Source organism: Scyliorhinus torazame, chromosome 15 (genome assembly GCF_047496885.1).
Source record: "Scyliorhinus torazame isolate Kashiwa2021f chromosome 15, sScyTor2.1, whole genome shotgun sequence".
Taxonomy (NCBI): domain Eukaryota; kingdom Metazoa; phylum Chordata; class Chondrichthyes; order Carcharhiniformes; family Scyliorhinidae; genus Scyliorhinus; species Scyliorhinus torazame.
This window is the reverse complement of record NC_092721.1, coordinates 123,465,604-123,493,458: the sequence shown is the minus strand read 5'-3', so window position 1 is coordinate 123,493,458 and position 27,855 is coordinate 123,465,604. Positions and strand designations below refer to the sequence as shown.

At 45.6% G+C, this 27,855-nt stretch overlaps 1 protein-coding gene, 1 long non-coding RNA gene and 1 pseudogene across 3 annotated transcripts in view; 2 read left to right on the top strand and 1 right to left on the bottom strand.

Annotated features, from left to right (window-relative positions):
• Positions 1-27,855, bottom strand: part of gpr45 (G protein-coupled receptor 45) — a 129,387-nt gene that overhangs the window by 27,942 nt on the left and 73,590 nt on the right. Inside the window, exon 2 of one of the 2 annotated variants that reach the window (XM_072476652.1) lies at positions 20,590-20,707. The exons of the other annotated variant lie outside the window; for it this stretch is intronic. The gene's annotated coding sequence lies outside the window, so the exon portion shown is untranslated. The remainder of the gene's footprint in view (positions 1-20,589; positions 20,708-27,855) is intronic. 2 annotated transcript variants of the gene reach the window in all.
• Positions 1-27,855, top strand: part of LOC140391786 (uncharacterized) — a 147,905-nt gene that overhangs the window by 94,276 nt on the left and 25,774 nt on the right. The window lies entirely within an intron of this gene.
• LOC140391701 (U5 small nuclear ribonucleoprotein TSSC4-like) lies at positions 1,350-25,763 on the top strand (annotated as a pseudogene).

Sequence of the window (27,855 nt, the reverse complement as noted above, 5' to 3'; positions counted from 1 at the left end):
AGCTGTTCTTGAGTCGGTTAGCACGTAACCTGAAACTTTTGTATCTTCCTGACGGAAGAAAGTAGAAGAGAGTATGTCCGGGGTGCGTGGGGGTCCTTAATTATGCTGGTTGCCTTTCCGAGGCAGCGGGAATTATAGACAGAGTCAATGGATGGGAGGCTGGTTTGCGTGATGGACTGGCCTACATTCACAACCTTTTGTAGTTTCCTTTTGAGGTTAGACAAGGTACAGATTACAAGGTAGATTCAATGTAAGCGGATCAGCATCTTAGGGCATTTAGGGCGGGGGGGGGGGGGGGGGGGGGTAGTAACTGATTCCAGAAGGGAACATTTGCCAGTTTTACATTAGACAAGATATGAATTTGATAAACATTGTCAAGGGACAGGCAGAGTTTGATTTGAGTTGGTCTAGCCACAATGGGCAATGCAGAGGCTTTCAATCATTGTCAACATTTATTGCGGTTGACATGTATATCCAAGTTCAGTGATTTTGGTATATACATTCCTTGCCTTAAACGAATTGCTGGCATGTCAACGTGTTTGGAATTGTTTAGGGGGGGATTTCAGAACTGAAGACAAGGCCTCCAATTGTGCAGTGCAGGAAATTGGGGATATATTGGAGGAAGTTAGAGAGATAGTGAGAGGTGAAGTCATGGAGGGATTTGAACACAAAGGTGAGCATTTTATAATTGAGGTGACAGTGCACCAGGAACCAATGCAAGTAAGTGAGCACAGGGGTGAATGGCAAAATTCCACAAGTTAGAGTATGGGCAACAAAGTTTTAAATGTGTCAAAATTTATGGATATTGGCAGATGGGAGGCTAGCCTTGAGAGTATGGGAATAGTGAAGTCTGGAGGTAACGATTACACGGAGGAGGATTTGAGCAGGGGCAGGGGTGAAGACGGTGATGTTAGGAGTTGAAATAGAGTTGTTGTTAGGAATCTAAAGCTCAGTTCTGGGTCACATTGGATGCCAAGGTCGAAAACTGTCAGGTTCAGTCTAAAACCGGTGTTAGGGAGGGAGATGGGTTTGATGGTGCCACTGTATCATCTTATTTGCTTCTTTCTTTCTGTCATGGTAGATGCAATATAAAAACAAGTTCCATGTGCATTTTTGCAAGCTCTGGCTCTGCTCTTCTTTTCATTTGTCTTTTCATCGTTTTGTATTTGCTTTTCCTTGGAATGCATAGCTTGTGCAATGTCCCAAGTGCTGTTTGCCCGGTGTCTCTACCCGAAAGAGTCGAGATTTAATGCTTAAATGCTCATTTGTTCATGGTGGCTGGGGTGGATCCAGGCCTTCAGTGGCGCAGTTGGTTTCCGATTTAAAGATGCTGTGTGCATTGATGGATGATGGCTGCCAACGAAGATGCTGTTCAGGCTGAAAATCTCGACTCTGCGGTACAGGTCATCAGGGCTCAATCCCATCAGTTGCGAGGTACTTTTATTGAGGCGCATGAAGAGGTTCTTGCTATAGAGAGAGCATTGTCCCTGGTGTGGGCCCGCTTCCATAGTGTCAAAACCCTGCTGCATAGCTTATCGTCTGTCCTGATGGATTCAGGAGGGAGAGGGCTGGGAGGAGTGCAATGCTGGGCCCAGTCCTCGATGCAAGGTGGTGGAAGACACGCGAGTGAGTTCGAGAACTGACCGCCATGTGTTGTGGATCTTGATTTGGAGGATGGGTGTCCAAAATTTGATGGAGCACAATATATCCTGTTTGAGGCCAGGGTTCGGTTGGGCCTCCCGACCATTGTTCGAGGTTTGTCCTGTTCCTGAAGTCGAGAGAGGCTGAACTGGTTGAGTCAGCCCCCACCCAGGGCCTGGGCTGAAGACTACCTAGGAGTGTAGTTGAGATGGCATGGTGGAAGTATTAGTGTCTCATGCTTCGATTGTTGGAACCCCTGAAAGATCCTGAGGGATGCTCGTTGATCCTGTTTTATCTTTGGCCTCTGCTTTCTCCGTGCATCCGTCTTTATCCTGGGGATTGTCGTGCAACTCAGTCGTTATCCTCAACAATGCTATCTGTTGATCATGTTGTTATTGGCTTGATATGCCTTTTTCTTTCCTTAAAGGGAAATGTATAATATGGGTGTGACGGCCTGTACCATTGCTTATCCTGATTTGGCAAGTTCACGTGATGTCGAAACGAATGTTGAATGTGGGATTTGTGCTCACTTTCAATCCTAAATGTAATGGATCTTAATGTCTGATAATCCTAGTGATGGAGGGAGGGGGGCTGTTCTTTGGTGTTCCCTCCCATCTCATTTAGAGGCAAGGTGAGCAGAGCTGGGGGTGGGGGGAACAGGGGTGGAAGGTTGGATTTGGTAAGGTTAGTTCATCCTCGCTGTGATTGAGGATGCCCGTCCCCCATTTAGAGTTAATTAGTTTTGGGGTTTTCTTTTATCTCCTGATGGTTTTGGATTTGAGAATCCAGGCTGTTATCCTCCTTGGGTCTGGACAGACTTCTTGTTATCCTGGGGAATGGTGGGTTCTGTTTGACTCTTCCTTCGGGTCGAGTTTGTCTTTTATCCTTGTATGAGTCTCTTTGGCTGTTTTCGATATTTTTGAAACTATTAGAATGTCTGCTCCATTTTCGGTGAGGTCGTAGTGGACTCGATTTCCATTGTTGGGGACTGGAGATGAAGGTGGCCTTGTGTATCCTTTGTACGGTGGTGATTTCCGTGATCTGGTTGGGTGTCTCCTCTCTGGGACGCTCTTCTCTTTTCTTCTCTCATTGGGGTGAGCGTAGTGCTGGTTCTGGTGGGGGGGGGGGGGGCTTCCTCCCAGGATGCCCATTTGTGGGTGTCTTGATGGTTATTCTTCCTCTGCCCTGATTGGGACTACGTTAGTGTAGGCTTGAGTGGGTGTCGTAGTTGGGGGAGTGTTGAAGATCATAGGGTCATATTCTCCTGCGGTGGTTTTCTTTCAATGGCACTGAGCTAGGTCAGGCCTGGAGCCATGATTGGTAGGTATCCTGTTGACCCTGTGGATCGTGGGTGCCCTCCCCCCAAGGGCACCTGTGCGACGGGCTTTGAGGTTTGTGTTTGGCTATTGAGTAGCTGAGATTTTGGGACGGACTGAGTGCTATGCCTAACAGATATCCTGCTTATTTCCTGGGGTAGGAGTGGTGTCCTCTTGTTGTTTGTATGGCTGGCTTTCCTCTTTGGTGACATGTCAAGTGGCTGCTCGAAAGGTTGGGAGTCTGGGTTGGCTACCAATTTTCTATTATCTGTGTGATTAGTTATGATAGTTCTCGTCCTTTCTTCACTTTCTCTCCTTTCTGAGAGTCTCCAGAGATAATTCAACCATTGCACCACTCACTTTGTGATTGTCTATCTACCGAGCACTTGAATTGAAATTCTTTCTTGGTGTATGTGGCAGACGGCTCGGTCTTGCTGTTCTGGTTGATTGGGAGTAGGCCCACCTCGAGCATTTGTTTTATGGTGACACTTTTTAAAAAATCTCCTGCCTGGTCCTGGTTACTGGGATGGGTCCCCAGGTACTGGGGGAAGTAGTGGATTGGCCCTCCCTCCCAGGACACCCCTTTCGGGGGGAGGTGGTGTCTTTGACTACTTCTTTCTCCCTGTGGTGGGGCTAAGGTTATCCTTACTTTAATTTTTGTCAATATGGCTATCCTGTTGTTCCCCATGGTGTGTTAGCTGTGGTCAGGTGACTTATTTCCTTTTGGTTGCTGAGCACTTCATAAGTGCTTTGAATCTGGGATCTGGTGGCTTGGCTCTGGTAGCTCTGGTCTTTACTCTTTTCTTCTATTTCCATGGGAGACCCATGGAGACCTGTTGGTGCGGGTCCCCTCTTCATAATTTTGTAGTCATATGACCGTTGACCGTTGTGCCGGGGGGGCAAACACTTCAAACCAATTACAATCATGCATGCTAGAATATATGCTTTATTCGCAATTCAATTTGAATTGAATTTAAAGCTATATATTTAGTTTCCTTTGCTTTGATCAAATTTTGAAAGATTTAATGGAGCTAAGATCTCATACTATGGCCCGTAACTTCCTCAGAGTGGCAATCTCTGGCGGCTCTCCACTCTCAACGGACTTGCCTTCACTGGGATTCCGAAGCCCTGGTCATGCCCAACCATCCTCAAGCAGACTGGGTGAGACAGGAGCAGAAAGGGTGTCCCCCGCTGCATCGACGTGGTGTAACTGAGATGCAGAGAGCTAAGTCATGCCTATTTTCTATGTTAATAGCTGCAGTAAAGGGGTGGTTCAGAGGGGCAATTAAAAGATAAGTGGTGCAGACACCATCGGGGGGGGGTGGGGGGGGGGGGGGGGGAAAGAGGGGTCGAAGTCAGTTTGAGTCGCACCAGGAGTGAGGGAACCAGTCCCCAGGGAGTGGGGGTGATTAACTGGGTTGCACTAGTGTGGTGATGGTGGTGGTGGTGATGGTGGTGGTGGCGGGGGGGGGTTGTTGGACTAGGTCACACCGGGAGGGGTGGTCGGGTCAGGTTGCGAGGATCTGTGGAAGATCCCCTGGGGGTTCTTGTGTGTGGGGGTGTACATGCAAGGCTGGATTTGAATGTTTAAATAGTTACTCTGGAGTTACAAGTGATTTTTTTTCCTTCTACCTCTTTCAGAGTAACTATCAGGGTAAAACTGGCAGAACCATCCAAAAAGTTAGCGATTTGAATAGCTTCTAATCGACAGTTACCAGCCCAGTGCAATTGTCCAGAGGAAGTTAGCACTTATGGGCAATTGCCAGGTAAACCCTTATGTGGGCACTTCCTAGAGGGATTCCCCAACGCATCACTGGTATATTCTCAAAATGCTGCAGAAACCTAATTCAAAGGGAATGACACAAAGACCATCTATATTTAACAAGCCAGGCCTGGTAAATAGAACCTCCTAGTCTGCAAGGATAAAGGACCTGCAACTTCCATTCAAATTACTAATGGCTGGAACATTAACAATCTCAGGAACCCAAGCAAGGGATATATACCCTATTTGAAATCCAAAGCGAAGAGGTGGGAGTCATAAACCCCACCCCCTAGCTGGGAGAACCAATTATACTGTCCTGCTGGATTGCTAGACAGTCTGCCATCTTCCATCTGGCAAGAAGCAGTTTAGAAAAAATGCTCTGTCCAGGCGAATGACTGGCTTCCAATGACACTGCTTCCACTGGGACTTTGGAATTTCTATACCATCAGCTGCAAGACTAATTCATCTGTGTACATCTATCTCGTTGTGGAAGGGGCTAGTTTAGCACACTGGGCTAAATCGCTGGCTTTTAAAGCAGACCAAGGCAGGCCAGCAGCATGGTTCAATTCCCGTACCAGCCTCCCCGAACAGGCGCCGGAATGTGGCGACTAGGGGCTTTTCACAGTAACTTCATTTGAAGCCTACTTGTGACAATAAGTGATTTTCATTTTCGAAGTCATCCCTACTGGAAGAGTGCATTATCCAGCAACGGATTTCAATCTGTCGACCTATGTGAAGAATATACCATTAAATGTTCATTCTGGACTCTGAACTCACATAAAACAATAATTCTTTGCTCTGTGGTCTTTGACCTGTAAACATTTGTTTATCTATCCCTATTTAATTGTACGAATGCACTGGGGGGCTACACAGTGACACCCTCCTTTTGTGTTTTGAATGGGTGCGAATAAACTAACCCATTGAGCTTACCCTATTTTGTGTTTGCTCTGGGATTATTAATAATAATTGGATCACTTTTCTGATATACGTGTTGGTCTTGTTTGACCCTGCAAATCTGTGACATACAAGCTCAATAAAAATATTTTCAAAAGAAAATTGGATCACTGCATTACCGAGGGGTTGGGAAATGTTCCACTACTTGTGCAGGGTGAAATCAAAAATCAACAACCGCTTTTGCTTTACAGACAGGGTGCTGACAGAAATCAGGCCTGTTTAAATTAAACCCCTTTCTGTCAATAACAAACGGTATATCACACTGGCCGGGATTCTCCCCTACCCGGCATGGCTGGGGGTCCCGGCGGGATGGAGTGGCGGGAACCACTCCGGCATTGGGCCGCCCCAAAGGTGCAGATTTCTCCGCACTTTTAGGGACAAGCTCTCACCGTGAGGGGCTAGGCACACTCCAGAGTGGTTTCCGCTCCACCGGCTGACGTGGAAGGCCTTTGGCGCCACGCCAGCAGGCGGCAAAAGGACTTCGCCGGCCGGCGGACGTCCGCGCATGCGCGGGAGCGTCAGCGGCTGCTGACATCAACCCCGCGCATGCGCAGGGGGGGTGGGGTGTCTCTTGCGTGTCGGCCATGGTGAGGGCTGTGGCCGAGGCGGAGGGAAAATAGTGCCCCCACGGCACAGGCCCGCCTGCGAATTGGTGGGCCCTGATCGCGGGCCAGGCCACCGTGGGGGCGCCCCCCGGGGCCAGATCGCCCCGCACCACCCCCAGGACCCCGGAGCCCACCCGCGCCACCAAGACCCGCCGGCAAGAGAGGTGGTTTGATTCTCGCCGGTGGGACAGGCATTCTAGCAGGACTTCGGCCCATCGTGGGTCGGAGAATCGCCGGGGGCTGGCGTGAATCCCACCCCCGCCAGTTGCCGAATTCTCGGGCACCAGATATTCAGTGGGGGCAGGAATCGTGCCGTGCTGGGCGGCGCCCCCAGCCCCCCCCCCCCGGGATTCTCCGGCCCGCGATGGGCCGAAGTCCTGCTGCTGGAATGCCTGTCCCGCCGGCGAGACCCCCAGTGGAGGGTCGGAGAAACCCGCCCCCTGTCTTGAATAGTCCATCTGAAGCTAACAGAGACAAAGACAGACCACAAAAGCTACGTGGGCGAGCAGCAATAAATTGACAATTATTACTGAAGCCAAGTTCCATTCTCATTGGATACAAGCATAGTAAATGTCAATTTGTATTTTCTATCCTCCAAGAGGCCTCTAACAAAAGTAAAGATTATTATAAAAACTGTAAATCCATAATACGTCAAGGCTATTATTTGACTTATGTTTTCTTTTTAAGAAATCTGTTGGAATTTATAGCCTCAGTAAAGATCCAGTGGAGCATTTATTCTATCGTCTTCAAAAATAGAGAAAGGAGCAGGTGCCAAATTATATTGAGGAAGGCTTTCTGTCTGATCCTTGGGTTCTCCACAAATTACCTAGATTCTGGGCAAATAAAGTGCACTCTAGTTGAGAGTAAGTGATGACTCTCCTATGGGAGAAAAATTTGAATGAACAAAAAAAAATAGCAATTAGCTCTCTCTGTTCTGTGAATATCTACACAGAGAATATGGGCAGCCAAGATATTGTTCTATAAGATGATATATCTGGGTGTACAATAGTGATTGTTGTGTGAAGGATTTCAACCTGGCAGTTGTTGATGAAATCTCTTCATACCACACCTTTTTAATCTAGCATTTTAAAAAAACATTAGGGCGATGGCTCATCATCATTCACTGCAGAAAGCTTTGTAGATGTACATTGTAGATTGTCATGGGAGTGTCCCTTTAAGGAAGGTTTTTGTCTTATCAATTGGCTTCAGTGACGTCATTTGTGTGGGTGGAGCTGGGCTGTGGCTCTGAGAATTTTTACTTTCACTTTGAGTTTTGGACTGGTTTGAACTGCACAAGTTGAAAGAAGTGTCTTTCTCTATCTTCATTTTAAAAGCGGTTCCAGACTGCTTGGTAATTTAAAAGAGAATTACTTTCTGGAAGGAATTCAAAACTGCTGTTTGAAAAGGGGAACAGAGTATCAATAACAACAGACTTAAACCAGTGAGAATGCTGTGTGCTGGGCCACGCCTTTGAAAAGGGTTTTCTGGTTTTACTTGGATGTTGTTATTGAATTGGAACAGTTAAGGGGGAATTCATTAAGGGTTATACATAGATTACAGTAGCTGTGTGGGGTCTTTATGTTTGTAATTGATTCACGGCGCCGAGGTCCCAGGTTCAATCCCCGCTCTGGGTCACTGTCCATTTGGAGTTTGCACATTCTCCCTGTGTTTGCATGGGTTTCGCACCCACAAACCAAAGATGTGCAGGCTAGGTGAATTGACCGCGCTAAATTGCCCCTTAATGGAAAAAATTAATTGGGTACTCTAAATTTATTAGCAAAAAAAGAATGTTTGTAATTGATAATAATTCTTGCCGTGTGTGTTTACACAAATGTTAACTGAATTCTTAGAATAAAGCTTGTTTTTTTTTTTTAATTAAAAGCGCCTAAGAAGTCCGTTGAATAATACCCGAAAGGCAGACTCTTCGGTTCATCCCAGCTAAATTCAACAAAAAGTTATAAGTCAGGTGAACTCCATAATATAGTTTGGGGTTTTTAAACCGTGGCCCATAACAAGATCGATCAGATCTCCTGATTTAAATGCAATTGGATTATTACATTGGTAATTTACTAAATCTAACTACCCCAAACATGTCTCAAATGAAGCGGGATAATTCTCTATTTGGATCATTAAAAGTTGCATAGTAAACAGGAGGTGCTGACTCACTTGTCATCGGTGCTCAACAGTTGCATTTCAGGCGCACCTCCTTGATTTAAATATGTCAGTGTAAGTGTTTGGGCATCTGTACCTGTATAATCGACTCAGAAGAAGTAAATAACTAACCGATCAATTGTTTTGTATGCCTCTCCCTTTCTGACATAATAATCATAATAATAATCTTTATTGTTACAAGTATGCATACATTATCACTGCAATGAAGTTACTGTGAAAAGCCCCTAGACGCCACATTCTGGCATCTGTTCGGGACACAGAGGGAGAATTCAGATGCCCAAATGACCTAACAACACGTCTTTCGGGACTTGTGGGAGGAAACCCACGCAGACACAGGGAAAATGTGCAGACTCCGTACAGACAGTCACCCAAGCCGGGAATCGAACCTGGGACTCTGGCGCTGTGAAGCAACAGTGCTAATTTTTCTAAACTGCTTATAAATTAACTGTAAATTATATAATTTTTTAGTTGAAGTAAATGCTTTGTCTTGGATTTGGGGTCTAGATGGAGTTTCTTTAGACTTTGCAGGTTACCCTAAAAATGCTACCATAGACCGTTATAGGTAAAAGCTATTCTTGTTTATTTACAGAGCTACATACATCTCAGTACTCCACATGAGGCTGTACTTCTGCTTCCCACCAGATCTGTCTTAGCCATGTGCAGTTCATCATAATTACACCAGCAATTGCATCAGCATGAGGTGCTCTCAATGTTAACCCTTTTACTCGACATCGTCCCAAATCTTTATCCCAACTACATACATCCTCCTACATCCCCCCCCCCCCCCCCCCCACACAAGAGTCTCAGACATCACAGGGTGCCTATGGTGCCTTGATCGAACTCCCTGATCTGTTCTGAATTTCATTTTGAGGTGGAGGACAAACTGCACTCTCTCATCTTAAGATAGAGTGGTTGTAGAGCAGTAGTTTTCAACCAATGGCCCAGGGACCATATGCGGCACATCTACATTCTGAGCGTGGTCCATGAGACATTTTGTTGACCGTTGCCCACATGCACGGTTGCCAGATTCCGCTGGTTTTTGGCCGTGTGGTTCTTTTTTCCTACCGGCGTGGGTAAAGTGATAATGCGTGTAAAGCACGAGCTTTTGAAGTGAGGTGAGTTCTGATTGCACACAACATTGACTGTGAGAGCTGTGCGCTCCATCTGAGCCCAATAAATTTGAAGTTCATAGTTCCATTAACACATGAATGATTGAGCATTTTCTATATCTCGTTTTGAAATATTAGGCATGTATTCAACCTTACTCATGGGGTTCTGGTTAGCGAACATGCCCGATTTCAATCTTGCGGCCCACTGAGACGATGGAGGGGCACTCATGCGGCCCACTCACCATCTTGGTTGCCTATAATTGTTGTAGAGTTTCTGGTTCCGTGTTATCATCCATATTTAAATAATATGTCCAAGGTTCTGTTGGTTTCTTTCCCAATTATACTAAGGCTCTTCGATTCCTTCTGATCTTTACATGGACCTCTGATATTTACATGGTTCATCACAAAATCTATAAAATGTTGGTTGTGGAGCTCTTTCTATTGCAATGCTTTCTTTCTTTGATCTCATATTCATACTTTCTCCTGGGACTGTAGCACTTTCAAATCTTGCGCTCCGCGTCTGAAGTGGAAATTACGAACTTGGCACTCTCTTTTTTGCTCCTCACGCTTACTATCTTTCTCATGAATCATCTGAGGCAATGTTAGATTGTAGTGTTTGTTGTAAAGCTGCAAGTTTTCTTTGTAGCCATCTTCCCATCAACATTTCTGATGGCACGAACCTGTCTTTTAGCGGTGAGGATTAAAAAAAATTCTTTCACAGGGTGTAGCGCCACTGGCTAGGCCAGCAATTTTACTGCTCAGCCTTAACTGCTCTCAAGGAAGGATGCTGTGTGCCGCCATCTTGAACAGCTGCAACCCATGTGGTATAGGTACACGCACAGAGCTGTTAGGGAGGGAGTTCCAGGATTTTGATCCAGTGAATGAATGGTGATTTGGTTCCAAGTCAGAATGTTGTGCGGTTTGGAAGGGAACTTGCAGGTGGTGGTGTTCCCATGTGTCTGCTGCCATTGTCCTTCTAGATGGTAGAGGTCACAGATTTGGAAGATGCTGCTATTCTGCAGGTTCTGTAGTTAAGAAGGGCTAAGTTAATATCATTGATCTTTTTCATCAATTCCTTGATTGTTCAAACTCTTCTTTCTGCTTCTCCATTCTACTAAGGCTATTTAGGTGAAATAGCCACTTGTTTGAAGCCATATTCCGGCGCAAAGTTGTGGAACAGCTCGTTAGCAAACTGAGGTCTGTTGTCTGACACCACAATGTCCAGGATGCCATTTGTCGTGAAGATTCTTCTTAGTAATATAATGACTGTGTCCATCATGGTCTACTCACGCCAAACCATCTGAAGCAGTTGATGATGACAACTTTACCTTTGAACTCAAATAAATCCATTCCCAGGAACTACGATGGCCTAGAAGGAAAGGTAGGTGCTAGTGGTTCACTATGCAGTTGGCTATTCACTGCACGTGTAAGGTAATTTGTGATTAACTCTTCAATGAGGGACTGTTTCCTGGCCACCAGACTGACTACTGGGCTCTTGCTTGGCAGTTTACTATTCCCAAGTGACCTTAATGAATTTTCCAGAAAATATTGTGTCAAAGTGTTTTAGGAATGACTGTTCTGTCATTAAAGAAATCATCGATGACGGTGAGATGTTTACTCTGTTCAATGTATTGGCGAAGTACTGAGTTATTAGGAGTATAATCTGCCCATCCATTCTGGCAATACTCATGCACTCGCTATTGAGAGGGTGCGCTTGCTTACTTTGTTGTAATCTCTTCTCTATGGCTGGTAGTGTTTAGTAAGGAGTGAAATATATGCTTCAACTTCCTCAATGAAGTTTAGATCCTCCAGTTTGGCTCCTCCCATTGGCATTCTTGACAATGCACTGTCATCTGGTGCTTCCTTGAACATATTCAGTAACTGAATCACATCTCACGAGTCTCCATCTCAAATGTTGAATTCTAGACAGTATTTTTGCAATTTCCTTTAGGTTAAGAAGAGTAACTAAAGGCTTGCGGTCAGTTGCATTTTTAAACCTTAATCTCAAGACATAATTAGAGAACTTCTCGCAGATCCATGTGGCTGCTAATACGTCTTTCTCAATTATTGTATATCTCTTCTCTGTGTCTGTGGGAAACCTTGAGACATAATAAAAAGGTCTTTGTCCATTTACCTGAACTTGGAACAGCACTGCACCAAATCTATGGATGATGCATCCGCTGCTACAATTATTGGCAATTCTGGATCTTGGGGCGCTAGAATTTCTGGTGAAATTAGGAGATGTTTGATCTTGTCAAAAGCATTTTACTGGCCTACAGTCCAGCACTGTTGACCTTGTCTCAGCTGACAAAGCAGCTCCTTAATTTCTACCAAGATTGGAAGGAAATTGCCTACTTGATTGATCATCTCAAGTAATCTTTGTAATTCTGTGATGGCTTTAGGCTGTGAGGAACTCCCTACTAACCGTGGTGTTCTGCGGGTAGGCTGTAATTCCCAAAACTTGTACAATGCGCCCAATGAATTTTATTACAGATTTATCAAATTCACACTTGTGGTTGAATATCAAACCGGCTTCTTGTAGAACTGCGAGAACTGGTCTCACTCGACAGTCATGTTCTTCTCTCAATGATCCGTGTATGAGAATGTCATCCATAAGCCATATTATTCCTTCCATGCTTTCCAGGTTCTGAGATATTATTCTTTCTTTAGAATATCTCAGGTGCAGAAACAATTCTGATTGATAACCTATTAAGACAATAACTACCAAATGGGGCGATAAAAGCAGTTAACAATCTGCATTCTTTATCCAGGGCAACTGCCAAAAGCCACTGTTAGCATCTAGGATGATTTTTGCCAATTTGTTGAGACTATGCACTCGGGCGGATCTGGAGCTCTACTAACATGTTTAATTGAGTCAAGTTTATGTATATTCTAATTGAACCAATATGCTTTGGTACTGTGACTATTCCAGAACACCACTTTGTCGGTATAGCAACTGGAGAGATGACCGCTTGTTGTAGCACGTGTTCTATCTCACTCTGACATTGTACAAGAATGAGTGATGGTTGCTATGGAGAGACATACAAGCTCATTTGCCCTTAGGTTATATAGCACTCTGCCTAAACTTGAAAGTAGGGATCAAAATTCATTTCTGAACACATTACTGGACTGCTATCAGCAATTTCATCACTTATAATCAGCCTCAATTGCAAGCATACTTGTCTGCTTAATAATAATGACTCAATAATTCTGAATAACATACAGGGGTTCAGACATCCTTGTACCTTAATCTTGCCAAGTGCTGGCCTATTACTTTAGTGTAGTGTCTCCTGAGCCTCGTAATTGGATGGAGGATCACTGTAACAAGATATTTTAAAGCCATTTTACTTCATCAGATAATACGGAAACACCTGTTTCAGTATCTAGTTTGAATTCTGTGGGGGGTAACCATCTAATAAATATTTTCTGCTTCACAACATCTTCTAAGTAGGTTATTTGTGTTTTTTGTGACTCTTCCACTTCTTGGATTTTACTTGGGTTTGTAATTTTCTCTTTCTTCTTATGATCTGTAGGAATGTTCAATCTGCAGACTATTTAAACCTGTCCCAACTTCCCACAGCTGGACCACTCGGCTCCTCCTGCTGAGCATTCTCCCTGTTTCTGCAGGGTTTTTGAACCACACTAAGAGCGTGGTAGTTGGTGTGCTTTTCCCCAATTTTTCAGGCTCTTGCTTTGCTTTCTCTTTCTTGTCTGACATATTGAATGGTTTAACTCACTTGTTTCCCAGGGACATCACTTTCCCTCTCTGTTTACCTTCCTAACCTTGGTCTGTCATCCTATTTGTATCACCTTTGAGAGAGTTAAATCCTCCCTCAAAATATCTATGGACCGCACGGTGGCGCAGTGATTAGCACAGCACCAAGGACCCAGGTCACTGTCCGTGTGGAGTTTGCACATTCTACCCCTCTCTGCGTGAGTCTCACCCCCACAACCCAAAAGATGTGCACAGTAGGTTGATTGGCCACACTAAACTGCCCCTTAATTGAAAAAAAAAAATGAATTGGGTACTTTAAATTTATTTTTTGTAAATTGCAAAACATCTAACATCCCAACCACAATACAATTGCATATTATTTCATATCTGGATCCCACGGTCATAATTCTAGTGGATTATTATAATTTATAATTCTTATAAAAGATCATTGTAAACAAATCCATGGATGTGCCTGGTTTTTGCTACCTGTTATTAAATGTCACTCGATCAATTAAAACATTATTCTCCGAACACTGACGTATGAATCGAATGCCTGGAGAATGTCCTCTTATACTTTCACACCCTCACTGATGCCCTGTCTTGAAATAACGTCATCTACTATGGCCTCTATTGCTTAAAGTAAAGTACTAACCTGATCCTTTGGTCTTTCTTATGCAAACCTGAAGCTGTTCTGTATCTGATGAATCTCATACACCAATTAGTGTCATAGAGGTCTACAGTCCACAGAAAAGGTCCTTCAGCCCATTGTGTCTGCATCATCCAGGATGACCACCTGAGTACTTTCGATCCAGGTTGTCCCAGTGTTGAGCCTGTGGGACAGTTCTGGGAATGGCAATGTAGACTTCATGCTTACCCTAAGCTGTGATTTTGTTGCTGCTTCAGGAGTTTGGCTCATAGATCATGATCAGTACTCACTGCTGTCTGGACTTCAGGTCGGTGTACCTGTTTGCTTCTGCAATACCCACGCGGTGAGTCTTCAATCTTTTTTCTTCTTGTCCTTTTTCCAAGGTTTCGTAGGTTTCAGGCCTGCAGTTTCTGGGTCTTTATCCTCTATCCAGAACTGCCACCGCAGCCACCATATTTTGTCTTGGGTTAGGGGTCGAGATGGTGTTTACTTAGGGTTTATTTGTTACCCTAAGAATGCTACCAAAGACTGTTATTTGTGAAAACCATTCCTGTTTATTTACACATCTTCCAGCCAGATCGATCTCTTAGTCATGTGACATTACACCATAATTACATCAGTATCGGGTGCACCTGATGTTAACTCTTTATAGTAAAAGGCACAGTCATAAAACAAATAAATGAGACAGAGGATTAAAAATTTAGAATTATAGTTTGTGTAAAAGCGCATTGCATTACTCTTCTAGTTAAATTGTAGACTGATCAGTGCCATAATTGAAATGCAATAATCTTTCAAGCATTTTTAGTTTTCTCACATCAAAGGGAATAAATAACTTTGACACATACTGGATTGCAGTTTAAAACGGTGTTGCTCTTCAGGGATAGAGAAGACATTTTGAAGAAATTGAAGATAGTGATGACCTTGAGTGATACCAATACTGCTGTGTTGCTAACTTTGCCTTAGTTCAATTGCTCTGTTTTATTACCTTTGCTCGAGTCGCCTGGTATCTTTATGATACCGCCACGTGGTTCAAGTCCGAGTAATGATCAATAATCCAATACACCGCTTAGTAAGATTTAAATCAAAGCACATTTATTATACACAGTAATCACTACTCATGCACAAATTCTACGTCTAAGCTACTTCTTACAACTAACAGGCCTATACTTAACTTGGAACTGGCCCATCAGGTCAGGGAAACAAATGGCCTTTCGTTCGGGTTCTGAGCCTGCGGGATTCGAAGTTGGTACAGATTGATAGCTAGGAGCGCCTATCTCGTAGCGAGCGTTGAAGTAAGACTTACAATTTTGAGCTGCTGTTGAAGAGTGAAGAAAGCTGCAAGCGGTTGAAGAGAGGTGGAAGAGAGCGCCTTGAACTTGGGGCTCAATTCTTATAGTCCCCAGGGGCTTCCCGCCTTTCAGGGAGGACCCTGTACCTGGTCCCATGTGATTGGACTTTGTCCCAATCACTTGGTTCGATTTTCTCCAATGCTGGAGCGGTTCCCTGATCGATGGGCGGTCTTGAGGTGGTTGTTCACCTCCTTTTGTGTAGGCTTCTGCTGGCGCCGGAGAGTCTGGTTTTGCTTTATGTGTCTAAATGTTGCTTATTGTTCCTGGGGATTGCTCATTAGTATGCAGATGGCTGGTGTTTTGTTATGTTGATGGTTGCTGGTATCGATATTGTCTGGCCTTTCCAGAGGTAAATACACAGCCAACCTGAAGCTGCTCGTTTTTGTCCTGTTGGCTGACTTTCCCATCAGCCTTTGCCGTTCGCCATTTTAAATCGGGAGTTAGCCATTTTAAGTGGCTACAGCTGTATACATCAACGAACTCCCATGTAGCTCTTCGGTCAGAACTTGATACATCGGCCTGGATTTTGTTTCTCAGCGCAGTGAGGGAGACAGCGTGGAGGCACCCACCCCCACCATCTCAGGTGGCCAATCAGTAGCTGTCTAATAGAAAGGAGGCCAATTATAGATGCCGAGGAAGCTTGCTTCATGACCACAAGCCCTTCCCACTATGCCCTTCTAACCTTGCAGTTATCATGGCCAGTTTTGCATGCCTAGATGCCACAATGTAGTCAGCTGTTATGACTGAGTGAACTCAGGTCCCACTTTGTCTTGATGGAGCAGCTTCTTATCTGGTGAGCAAATTCACCACCAGACTCTGAAATCCTCACTGTCCTCTTCTTCTTAAAGTAAGAGGAATTCTCGTTGGGATACCCAGGTACCCAATGCAAAGCTGTACTTTGAACAGAGTTGAGTGAAACTGGCAAAAAAAAGTTCATGCTGATTTTCCAGAGTATTAAAGTGTATACAATGTGGGAAAGGTAACACCATGTTTTAAAAGCAACAACAGAACAAATGGTCTGCTAAATATGGCATGCTGAAGCTTCTGTCACCAATTATATAAGAGCAATAATTATTTGGGACAGAAATTAAAGGAAGTGGGCTGGTATAGTTTGCCATGTTACACTAGAGCCTACTTATGAGGTAAATTGGCCTATAAACACATGTTAAAATTGATCCTCCTTTTGGGAGGATAAATCTATGTGCAGATTTTTTTACAGTAGGTTTGAGCCTATAAAAACCATTTATCAGTCCAAATCTGCTCCAAGGCCAACCTGTCAGTACGTTCTCATATGAAGAAAAATGGGGGATAACTAGTAGTCTAGTACATTATTCATTTTAATTCTGATTATATACTTTTGTTAAAAGCAACTTGCTTTTGCCGAGGCAGGCTTCTCATCCACACCTTTTTGAACTTTTGACCACCTGTTCAATTCGATCGGCTGTCACCAGATGTTTTGTAATGCATATCAATACACTGAATAAGCTGAAATGGTAATATGAGTTCTGGTATAATGACCTGAGTTAATTTCTTGTTTTACACAGTCAATTTAACCAATCCACGGTGCCAAAAGAGCATTCACCCTTGTACAGCACCTCAATCAATTCTGGCACTCGTATCTTGTTTTATCTTGTTTCATCAGATCAATGAAACATTTCAGCTTGTGGCACACTTTTAGTTTCCATGGTAACATGAAATATCCCAGTAGACACCCTTTGATTTAGATGAATGTTGTGTTAGATCTGATAAATAATTCAGAAATGCTCAATGGTTAAAAATAATATTCAAATATTTCTCCACCTCCAAAATGCACACCAGCTGGGGTCCTTAGCTCAAAGATTTGCAATAATTCAGAATATGAAAGGAAACAGCAATAGAAATTTAACAACTAAAAGGTCCATTAGGCCATTCATGTTCAAATTGCTAAAACTAGCTATGAAATGTCCTGCACATATACTCACCGTAGCCAGTGTCCCCTGCCAGATTTTGGGATTAAAACATTTAGATGTGTAGAATTTACTATTCCAAGGATTTGTGTCTAATTATGAGCATCTACCCAGAAATCTACTCCATAGACAGCCAGCCATCTTCACTTAACTTGATATCATGAATACGCAGCATTATAAGAGTTCAAGGGCCAAATGTTCAATGCAAGGTTGGGATGCCTGTACTTGGAGGAATTCTGGGTCCCAACCCTCCGCTATGTTGCTCTTGTGACCCTATTTTTTTAATGTTAATGTCCTAATTGGACAGGAAACCAGCTCAGTGCCCAATTAGTGGCACCGAGTGACTCCAGGAGGAAGGAGCCGTCTGTCTGGTGCTAACGGCAAAGGTAGGTAGGTGGCAGTTATGCTGGGGGTTGCCGCTGCTTTGTTGGGGGTTGCCGCTGCTTTGTTGAGGAGACCAGGCAGATCAGCAGCTGGCCAGTAGGATAAATTCATCAGAATGAGGGGAACAGGTCCAAGCAAAGGAAAGCGCTGGTTCAGGCTCAGATTACCTGAAGACCCAACAACTTTCACCAATGGACCAAGGAATCTTACCTGGCTCTGCAGCAATCCTGACACCTATGCACTAACATGGACCACACTATTGGGTCCTTTTTCTTTAGTTAATTCAAGGGATGTGGGTGTCGCTGGATAGGCCAGCTTTTACTGTCCATCCCTAATTGCCCTTGAGTGGTGTCGATGAGCTGCTTTCATCAAAATAAACAAATGTAATCCCAACCAATCCTGTGGGAGAGAGGTTACCTGATTCAAAATGCTGTGTGTGTGGTTGCGAGGACAGTTATCCAGTGTAGTGAACTCCCAGCCTGAGAGTTTCCTCAACCCTCGTTTGGCAGAAATGTTTATGTTTTCATACTTTGGTAGCACCAATGGACTCTCTAAAAGTTCCAGGGCTAGGAGGGATCTCTGAAGGAGGTTTTTCGAGATTACGTTTCTTGGATTTATTATAAAAAGGGACTGATGGAGGACTCATGGGAAGTTTCTATTGGCTGGGTTAGGCTCTGCTTAAATTACCAGTCTGCACGTTTAGACAGACTCCTGAGATGGGATCCTATTGACATGACATTGACAGCAGTCTTAAAATGAGGTGACCACCCAATGATCCCACATAGGCGGCACGGTCGCACAGTGGTTAGCACTGCTGCCTCATAACACCAGGGACCCGAGTTCAATTCTGGCCTCGGGTGGCTCTCCGTGTGGAGTTTGCACTTTCTCCCCGTGTCTGCATGGTTTCCTCCGGGTGCTCCGGTTTCCTCTCCCAATCCAAAGATGGGCAGGTTAGTTTAAGGGGTTATAGGAATAGGACGGGGAAGGGGACTTGGGTGGAGTGCTCTTTCAGAGGGCCGGTGCAGACTCAATGGGCCAAGTGGCCTCCTTCTGCACTGTAGGGATTCTATGATATGCTGGCAGAATCAGGATTAAAGGTCATGGGCAGGTGCCCTTGCTCTGCAGATTCTCAGGGTTGGTGCTCATTACTAATTTGCCAAACAGAATGGCTCGATTTTAAACTTCCTTGGAGGTTCTAGAGATACTTCCAAAGAGTCATAGAATTGCAACAAAACTTCAAATATATCACAAGAAAGTAACATTGATAATCTTATGATCAAGCACCCATGCCAGTTCTAATGCCAACTGACTCCTCCAATGTTACATATAAATTAAGTGGATATCTTTTCCAAGAAATGAGAGGTCTTCATTAAATTTTAATTTCTTTAGTATTGATTATGGATAAAAATGCTGGATCTAATGAGAAATGAGAACGAGTTTAGAATATTACTTGCGCTCTGAGGCACTTAAATAGCACAGGTTTATAATGAAGGACACTCTAATGAGAAAGCCTGCCGTTCTGTTACACTTGGTAAGTTAGAAGCTGGTAAGTAATGGAAGCCTCAGACGATGAAAACAGGCAAATTATCTGGTACAAGGTTAAGGCCAATAAACCAACTTACAGTTGACAGAATCCTGAGAAGCCTGTAATGGAAAACTTCAGCTGTTGAAAGAGTGCTGTTCCATTTAACCAGGTTTTGATCATTCTAATTATCAAGATAATTAATGGCAATTAATCTAAATAATCTGAAGATTTTTTTCCCCTGAAGAACATGGGAGGAAAACAGAACTGTACACCATCAAACTGAACCAAACTACAAATCAGCTTCTTGGAGTCTAGGAAGAAAGGCAGAACATTATGAAAATTCAAGTCTTGACATTATAAAGGGAAAGTTTCCTATAATGTTGAATAAAAGGTGCACATTCTCTCCTTTCACTGATTGAGAGGTTTATACACTTGGGCAGATTTTCAGCTTGCCACCCAGGTGGAAAACTAATGTTGTGGGTCAATGTCCATTATAAAAACTGCTGGATTTTCATTCCCATTGAAATCAGTGATTTCTATAATAATATAATAATAATCACTTATTGTCACAAGTAGGTTTCAATGAAGTTACTGTGAAAAGCCCCTAGTCACCAAATTCCAGCGCCTGTTCGGGGAGGCCGGTACGGGAATTGAACCCGCGCTGCTGCCTTGTTCTGCATTACAAGCCAGCTATTTAGCCCAGTGTGCTAAACCAGCCCCTATATGAAAGATTAGAGATCAATGCTGGAATTGAGAAAGTAAAAACATGCATTAAAGCAAAAGGAAAGGAGCAGAGGATGATGACTAGAACATATTAGAGCTAACAATAATCATAATCAGCAGAATTTAAGTATGCTCCCAGCACTGCAATCCTTGCCAGGGAGTGTATACCCTCTAGAAGCTTTGCCAGTTCTCCACTCCTTCCATTAGACAGCCAAAGCCTGGCACCTCATTGATGACTTTGGAGCTCGTCACCCCTCTGGGGCTCAGCATCTTCCCGAGGTCTCCTCCACTCCTCAGAGAATGGCCTTTCACAACCTTGGACAGCTGGTGCACCGATTGTGTAATGCTGACCCCAGTTGCCAACACATGTAAACCCAATGAGATGCCAGTACCTCAGCTGGTGCTTGGTGCAGAGCAAGGGTGGAACAGTGCTCCCTGTGGGTTCAGCTGCTCTTCCTCAGAGGTTAATGCTGCTTCCTTAAGGGACTGATGACTGAAGGAATAAGATAGGTGAGTGCTAATGAACAATAAAAAGGAAGACTGGGTAAATGTAGTTGCATCTCGGACAGAGATTCGCAACAGATCACACTTGCTTCAGGAGGTCATCATTTCTACCCACTGTAACACACACACACACTCATCCCATCCCCCATCCCAGTAACACACCCTCACTGCTAATACAGGGTCCTTAGGAAACTCACCACCTCCAGCACCATCTCTAGCCTCTCCTACTCCAACTAACCTGGTCCCTTGATGACAGGTCAGATCCAGGATGTCCTTTTCCATCTTCATCAACACTGCCAGGTTTGGCACTCCCCACCTATCCTTGACCTTTTAAAGGCATGGTGGACCCTCTTATCCTGCAAAGGTAATGGAAGAATGAGGAGTTCCATATCTGGATGGATTACTCCCTCAGGTAACCACAATCTCCAGTATTTTTGTACTGTGGATCATATCCCAACCATCACACTCCAGGTCCTCCAGAGTCTTGTAATGTGCCGAGGCTCCTTCAGCCAGCATGTGAGTGCTCAGAAACCATTTATTCACTCCTTTGGTAGACAAAACCAACGCTCACCACGTGCATGCTCTTCCATAGTTCTATGACAGTTGGAATGCACACTCACTCTCACAGAACACTGAAGGTTGCGCACCCTTTTTCTGCACTGTAGCCATGTCTACAGGTGACCTCCTCTGCCACCTCCACCCAGGCTTTCTTTATCAGATGCGGATGGCACCTTTTGCCATCCCACAGGAGCAAAATGTCCTGCCTTTTAATGATAGCCTGGAGGAGGGCCCATAGGAGGGTCATCACTACACCATGTTCTTGAGCATTCCTCTGTTCTTGCTGATGAATGGGTGGTTTGGCTGTCTTGCATCAAGCTCTTGTGGAGTCCTACAGCCAGTGTGTGATTGCTGTAGGACCACAGGATTGAGCAAGAGCAGGAGAGCCGCCCAGTTATTTCCTCCCACTGCCCAACCATAAAATTCCACACAGTATGTCTGGCTTGCACACCAAATTCTGTGCTACTGCATCACGCATCATGCACATTTGCAGCAAACAAAACCAGGAAATTTGGGTACCAAGGACTATTTAATAACAGAAAAGTACTACGGGGCACAATAATCAACGCATCAGGATTCAGCATTGGGTCATTTACCTCAAAGTACCAGAACTAAATCTTAAATATGGTGCAATCACATTGTGGTTATGTTCGTGGATGAGTAATCCAAAAACCCGGTTTATTAATTTGAAGACACAAATTCAAATCTCAAGGAACTGGAGGAAATTTGCATTCAGCTAATTAAATACATCTGGAATAAAATGCTAGCATCTGTATGAAACTACATGTAAAAGTCTATCTGGTTCACCAATGCCCTTTAGGGAAGACATTTTCTGTCCTTACCTAATCTGGTCTGTAAGTGCCTCCAGACCACAACAATCTGGTTACCTGCCCTCTGAAAGGGGCTAACAAGTCACTCAATGTATGAAAATTTTATTTAAAAAGTTCAGTAAGAACAAATTTGAATGGACCACCCGACATTGAGCTGGGTACCGAACAAGGCAAAGGTATACCCACCATGTTAATCCTGCAAAGTCCTCAATCGTAACCTCTGGGGACTTGTGCCAAAATGGGGGGAGCTTTGCCATAGAGTAGTGAAGCAAAGCCTGGCCTTGTCATACTTATAGAATTGTATCTTCCATCTAATGGCCAAGACTCCACTATCGGAATGACAGAAGAGGGAGAAGGTATGGTGGCGACCAGGTTATTACCTGGGAACCAGGCTGCATCGGAACTAGAGGGATATGGACTCGGAGTCACAGCTCAATGAATACAGATCCACCATCCTTTTAGAGTTAAACAGTATTCTGTCCATTACTTGGAATCTGGTGAGAGTGCTCAGGACACTGGTAGCTTTGACCTAGAAGGAAGGAAATGAGAATGAGTCCAGTCTCAGAAGAAAGCTTTGAGCTGCCTGGACATCTGGAAGCAACTGTTTGCTGTTGTGCCATCTGAAGACAACACTCCAATATTGCAATAAAACGGCTGACAGAGAAACCAACATGGTTTCCATGGATATCTTGCTTCTAAAAGACCCTGATCTTGAAACCAGGTTATCCAGTAATACAGTATCACTCGGTGACACTGACTGAGACCAATCTGCAGTCATTTCATTCCTCGTCACCTCTTGATGAATCTGATCCAGACCCATGGCCCCCAGATGTTTCACTTGCCGATGGGGTGGGACCATAGTGCGACTACACGTCAAATCATTCTTTATCTACTGTTGGAAACAGACCTTTATCACAATTCTTTCAGCTATGCAAAACCATTTCCCCTTTCTCTTTTCGTAGTCAGAATATATTCAGTATAAGTGGAACTTAATGAAGCTGGTGGACGAGGCCAGGGAGGATCTTAAGAGGTGGGATACACAGGGCGCGATTCTCCGTTCCCGCGCCGGTTGGGAGAATCGCCTGGCACGCCATTTTTCCAGGCGTCGCCGGTCTGACGCCCTCCTGCGATTCACCCAAGCGGCGAGAACGACCCCGTCGTGTCTGCGCGGCGCAGGCCGGAGAATCGCCCGAGACACCCAAAATGCCGATTCTCCGCTATCCTCCGGCCCGGATGGGCCGAGCGGCCTGCCCAATACGACGGGTTCCCACCGGCGCCGTCCACACCTGGTCGCTGCCGGGGGGAACAGCGCGGGAATGCTGGGGGACGGCCTGTGGGGGGGGGTGCGGGAGGGGGTTTCCAGCACCGGGGGGGGGGCTCAAATGGGGTCTGTCCCGCGATCGGTGCCCACAGATCGGCGGGCCGGCCTCTCTGAAGGAGGACCTCCTTTCCTCCGCGCCCCGCAACATCCATCCAACATCTTCTTGCGCGGCGGCCTCGGGGAGGACGGCAACCACGCATGCGCGGGTTGGCGCCGGCCAACCCGCGCATGCGCGGGTGATGCCAGTTACGCGGCGCTGCTTTTACACGGCACCAATGACCGGCACGCGCTGACGACAATGCTTTCGCGACACGCCGCCCCCCCCCCCCCTCCCCCGGGTTCCTCGCGGCCCCGCTCCTAGCCCATTTTTGGGTCTTGAATCGATCGAGGTCGGGGCCATTTCGCGCCGTCATGAAACTCGACAGCGTTCACGTCGGCGTGGGCATTTAGTCGCGGGAGCGGAGAATCGCGCCCACTGTACTTAACGTTAGCGGGGAGGGTCCAAGTGGTGGAAATGAATATTCTGCGAGGTTCTTACTATCTTTCAGGCTCTCTCGATCTTAATACCAAAGGCCTTTTTTTCGGAAAGTGAACACGATCATTTTGGACTTTGTATGGGCGTGGAAGGGGCTGAGGGTGGGTAGGACCCTCCTACAGAGGCAGATGCAGCAGTGGGGGTTGCTGTTGCCAAACGTGCTTCATTATTATTGGGCAGCGAATGTGGATAAGGTGTGGCGGTGGTGGGAAAGAGAAGGGGTAGAGTGGGTTAGGATGGAGGAGGAATCTTGTAAGGGATCTAGTTTGAGGGTTATGATGATGTCAGCATTGCCAATAGCTGCGAGTAGGTATCAGGGAGCCCGGTGGTGCAATCCATGGTGAAGATATGGAAACAGCGGAGGAAGTATTTTAGGGTGGAAGGGATGTCGGTGCTAACGCCGCTATGCGAGAATCGGGGGGGTGGGGGTGGGGGGGGGGGGGGGGGGTGGGGGGGGATAATGTATACAGGAGGTGGAGGGAAGTGGGGCTGGTCAAGGTGAGTGATTTGTATTTGGAGGAAGGGTTCGCCAGTCTGGAAGAGCTAAGGGAGAAGGTAGAGCTGCCGAGGGGAGGTGAGTTCAGGTATCTGCAGGTTACGGCCTTTGCTCGAAAGGTCTGGAGGGGGTTCCTGAGGTAGCTGTGATACACCCTGCTAGAGCGGCTGCTGCTTCCGGATGTGGAAAGGGAGGGAAGAATTGGGGATATATACAAGTGGCTAGGGGAGCAGGGAGGCGAGCGAGTGGTGAAGATCAAGGAGAAATGCGAAGCTGAGTTGGGGAGTATGGAGTGAGGCACTGCGAAGGGTAAATGTGATCTCCTCTTGTGCAAGGATGAGCCTGATACAGTTTAAGGTGGTGCTCAGGGTGCATATGACTTGGGCGAGAATGAGTGGGTTCTTTCAGGGGGTAGCAGATGAGTGTGGGAGGCGTGGGCGGGGGCCAACGAATCACACGCACATATTTTGGAGTTGTGAAAAATTGGGAAGATTCTGGGCGGAAATGTTCACGGTCTTAGCCAGGATAGTGGAGGAGGGACTGGAACCGGACCCTTTGGTGGTGATATTAGGAATTTCGGAGAAGCTGGAGCTCATGGAGAGGAGGAAGGCCGATGTTGTGGCCTTTGCCTCTCCGATTGCACAGTGGCAAATTTTACTGGAGTGGCGGTCAGCATCGTCACCGGAGATAGCAGCTTGGTTTGGGTGACCTGTACGACTTCCTGCGGTTGGAGAAGATAAAGTATGAGTTATGGGGCTCTGCAGGGGGGTTTATGAAAAGGTGGGGGACGTTTGTGAAAAGGGAGAAAAATCTGTAGACTGTACAGTTGCTTGCTGGGAAGTATGTTTCCAGGGTGTTTATTTGCTGGAACCTGTTTTGATACATGTTTGTAATAAAATACATTTTTAAAAAATGTATATATTCAGTAGTTTGGAGAATGGAGTAAAACTTGATGCACTTCAGTCCAGGGACAACATCTTAATTGACGGAGAATTTAAGCTTCCACCAAATTGAGCTCCTCACAGAAAAGTAATAGGGGAGTTTCCTCCAGGAAAGTAGGGCAGTTCTTCAAAGAGTCAGGTTACTGGGGAGCCTCCCAGAGGAGAGCACAGCAGTATCTCATATAAAAAAGTCTGTCCCAGACTACCTTCTCCATCCGGAACGCTGGACCAAATATGGTCTGGAAGATGTTCCTGAAACTAGTAAGAAGAATACAGCAATGGCTTAGGGTTAATGGACAGCTTGAAGAAACAGAAAAGAAAAATCTACAATGGATGTGGAAGATAGCTTCACTTCCTCTTTCACTCAGGAGTCTGATAGTGTTTCTGTTTTCCAAGCCATTGAAACCAGCAAGCGGCAGGGCAGATGGTGTAGACAGGACACAACCGGAAGGTCATGGTGTGGTCAGGTAGCTGGCAAAAAGAGAATCTCTGAATTCAGAGGATCCTGGGCAAGTGGATTTGGCACACCAAGATTATGGTGAAATTAAGGAAGTGGAAGATGTGAGAATATGGGGCATGAAAAAGATTCATAGGAGCCAGCAAAGGATGGGAAACAAGAGACTACAGGGGAGAAGGTGCACAAAACAGAGGTATTTCATAGTGGAAGAAAGCGGAACAGAATGAACATTCGAGTGAAACCTGGTAAGACAGCAAAGATGACTAATGTCTAGTTAGTTTGATCCCAAGGCTGCTGATGTTTTTAAATTGATTAGTTCAAAAATCTTTATCTAGCTGAATCTGATGTCTACAGCTCTAGTTACTTTGGCTGGATGCTCATGTTTAACACTTTGGCGTTAATTACATTAAATTGAACGATGGCTGGGGAAGGGAAGTTTAGTGTCTTGGATGTATTTACGTTTGATGGGAAGTGAAGTGTTGGGTACTCTGCTACACAGACGAACCAACACGGTTGCGAATGGTACAATGCAGTTTTATTTCAAACATCTATTTACACTGGTAAACTGTTTACTGAGGTTCGATCATGACTCTTGATTCTGTGGACCTATTCCTAATTCTATCGTGTAGTGGTACTCAACACATGGTGGATGTCTCGTGTAGTGGCACTCAACACATGGTGGATGTCTGAGTGGCTTGTAATGAGCTCTGTGCCCTGAGCCGTCTCCTGTTCCAGTGCCCAGGAAGTGTTGTGTTCCCTGTTTTGTACTGTGTATGCTCTTGCCTGTGATTGGCTGTCGTGTTGTGTGTGTTGATTGGTCCGTTGATCTGTCCATCAGTATGTATGTAATATGTACTATGATGTTTACCTGAATATCATGACATCCCCCCTTTTTTACAAGAACATGTGCCTACGTGGTCATAAATAGGAGATGTGTACTGAGTGTAGCTAAATGTGTGTGTGTGCAATATTTACAGCATGTACATCGGGCTAAACTATATACAAGGGGCGATGTCGGGTGCGACATAACAACGAGGTTGTACCATAAACAAAGAATGGAGAAATGTTGAACGACAAACTAATTCCTGTAATGATAAGAACAGAACCATATTAACACAGTGTTAATATGAGTTCAATGTACAAGCAGTCTCATAAGTCCAGTCTAGTAAGTGGGCGACAAATTTGGGTTGACCGTTAGAGTGGCACACCATTCATCACCCGGATTGATCTTGTTAACTTGCACCAGCTGGTGGGTCCTGGCTGGAGACATTCGGTTCCCATCAATGACCGCAACACGGAAGGCGTCCCGGTTGTCTGTGTCACTGGTCTGGATATCGTCTGGGCACGACTCGTAATAAGGAGGCTGAATGGTCCGCACGTCCCTGTGAGGTTGTCGGAGTTGGGGAACATTGACAGGTTAAGCTGCTCGACAGCAAGCAGTGTAGTGGCCCACTTTGCCACAGCGGAGGCATTGTCGGGTTCTTGCGGGACATTGCCGCTTTAAATGTGCGGCTCCACACTTGCCGCACGTCATGACGTCATGGCGTTCGTTGCGCCACTGCGCATGCGCAGTTCGGTCTTGCGTCGTGCGCGCCTGTGCATCACGCTCCTCAGTGTTGCCGTAGTTTTTGGCATGCACAAGCGCGGGAGGCCTCGAAAAGCATGTGAAATGGCCGCTCTCATCCGGGCCGCGAGGAACTTGATCGGCTGGACCCCTCGTAGGGCGCCTGCCTCGCCGATCCGGCCGCGTAGGACCCCTGCCGCGCCGATTCGGCCGCCTGAAATTGGGTATAGCGGCTAGTCGCACTTTTGTGCAGGACACAGGCTTCAATTGCAGAGGCTAAGGTGAGGCCTTTTATTTTTAAGAGCTGCTGGCGTAGGGTGCCCGAGGTGACCCCAAAAACGATCTGGTCCCGAATCATGGAATCGGAGGTGGTGTCGTAACCGCAGGACTGCGCAAGGATGCGGAGATGCGTGGAATGACTGAAAGGGCTCATACTTACCTTGCAGGCGCTGCTGGAAGAGATACCTCTCGAAGCTCTCGTTGACCTCGACACTGAAGTGTTGGTCGAGCTTGAGAAGGACCGTCTTGTATTTGGTCTTGTCCTCGCCTTCCGCGAACACCAGGGAGTTGTAGACATGGATGGCATGTTGACCTGCCGTGGTGAGGAGGATGGCGATCTTTCTGGTGTCAGAGGTGCTTTCCTTTTCGTTGGCTTCCAGAAAGAGCTGGAAGCGCTGTTTGAACAGCTTCCAATTAACGCCGAGGTTTCCAGCGACTTGCAGCGGCTGCGGTGTGTTGACGGTGTCCATGGCGCAGGGTGGCAGATTCCGGAGGATTTGTAGGTAGGTACCAAAGTCACACC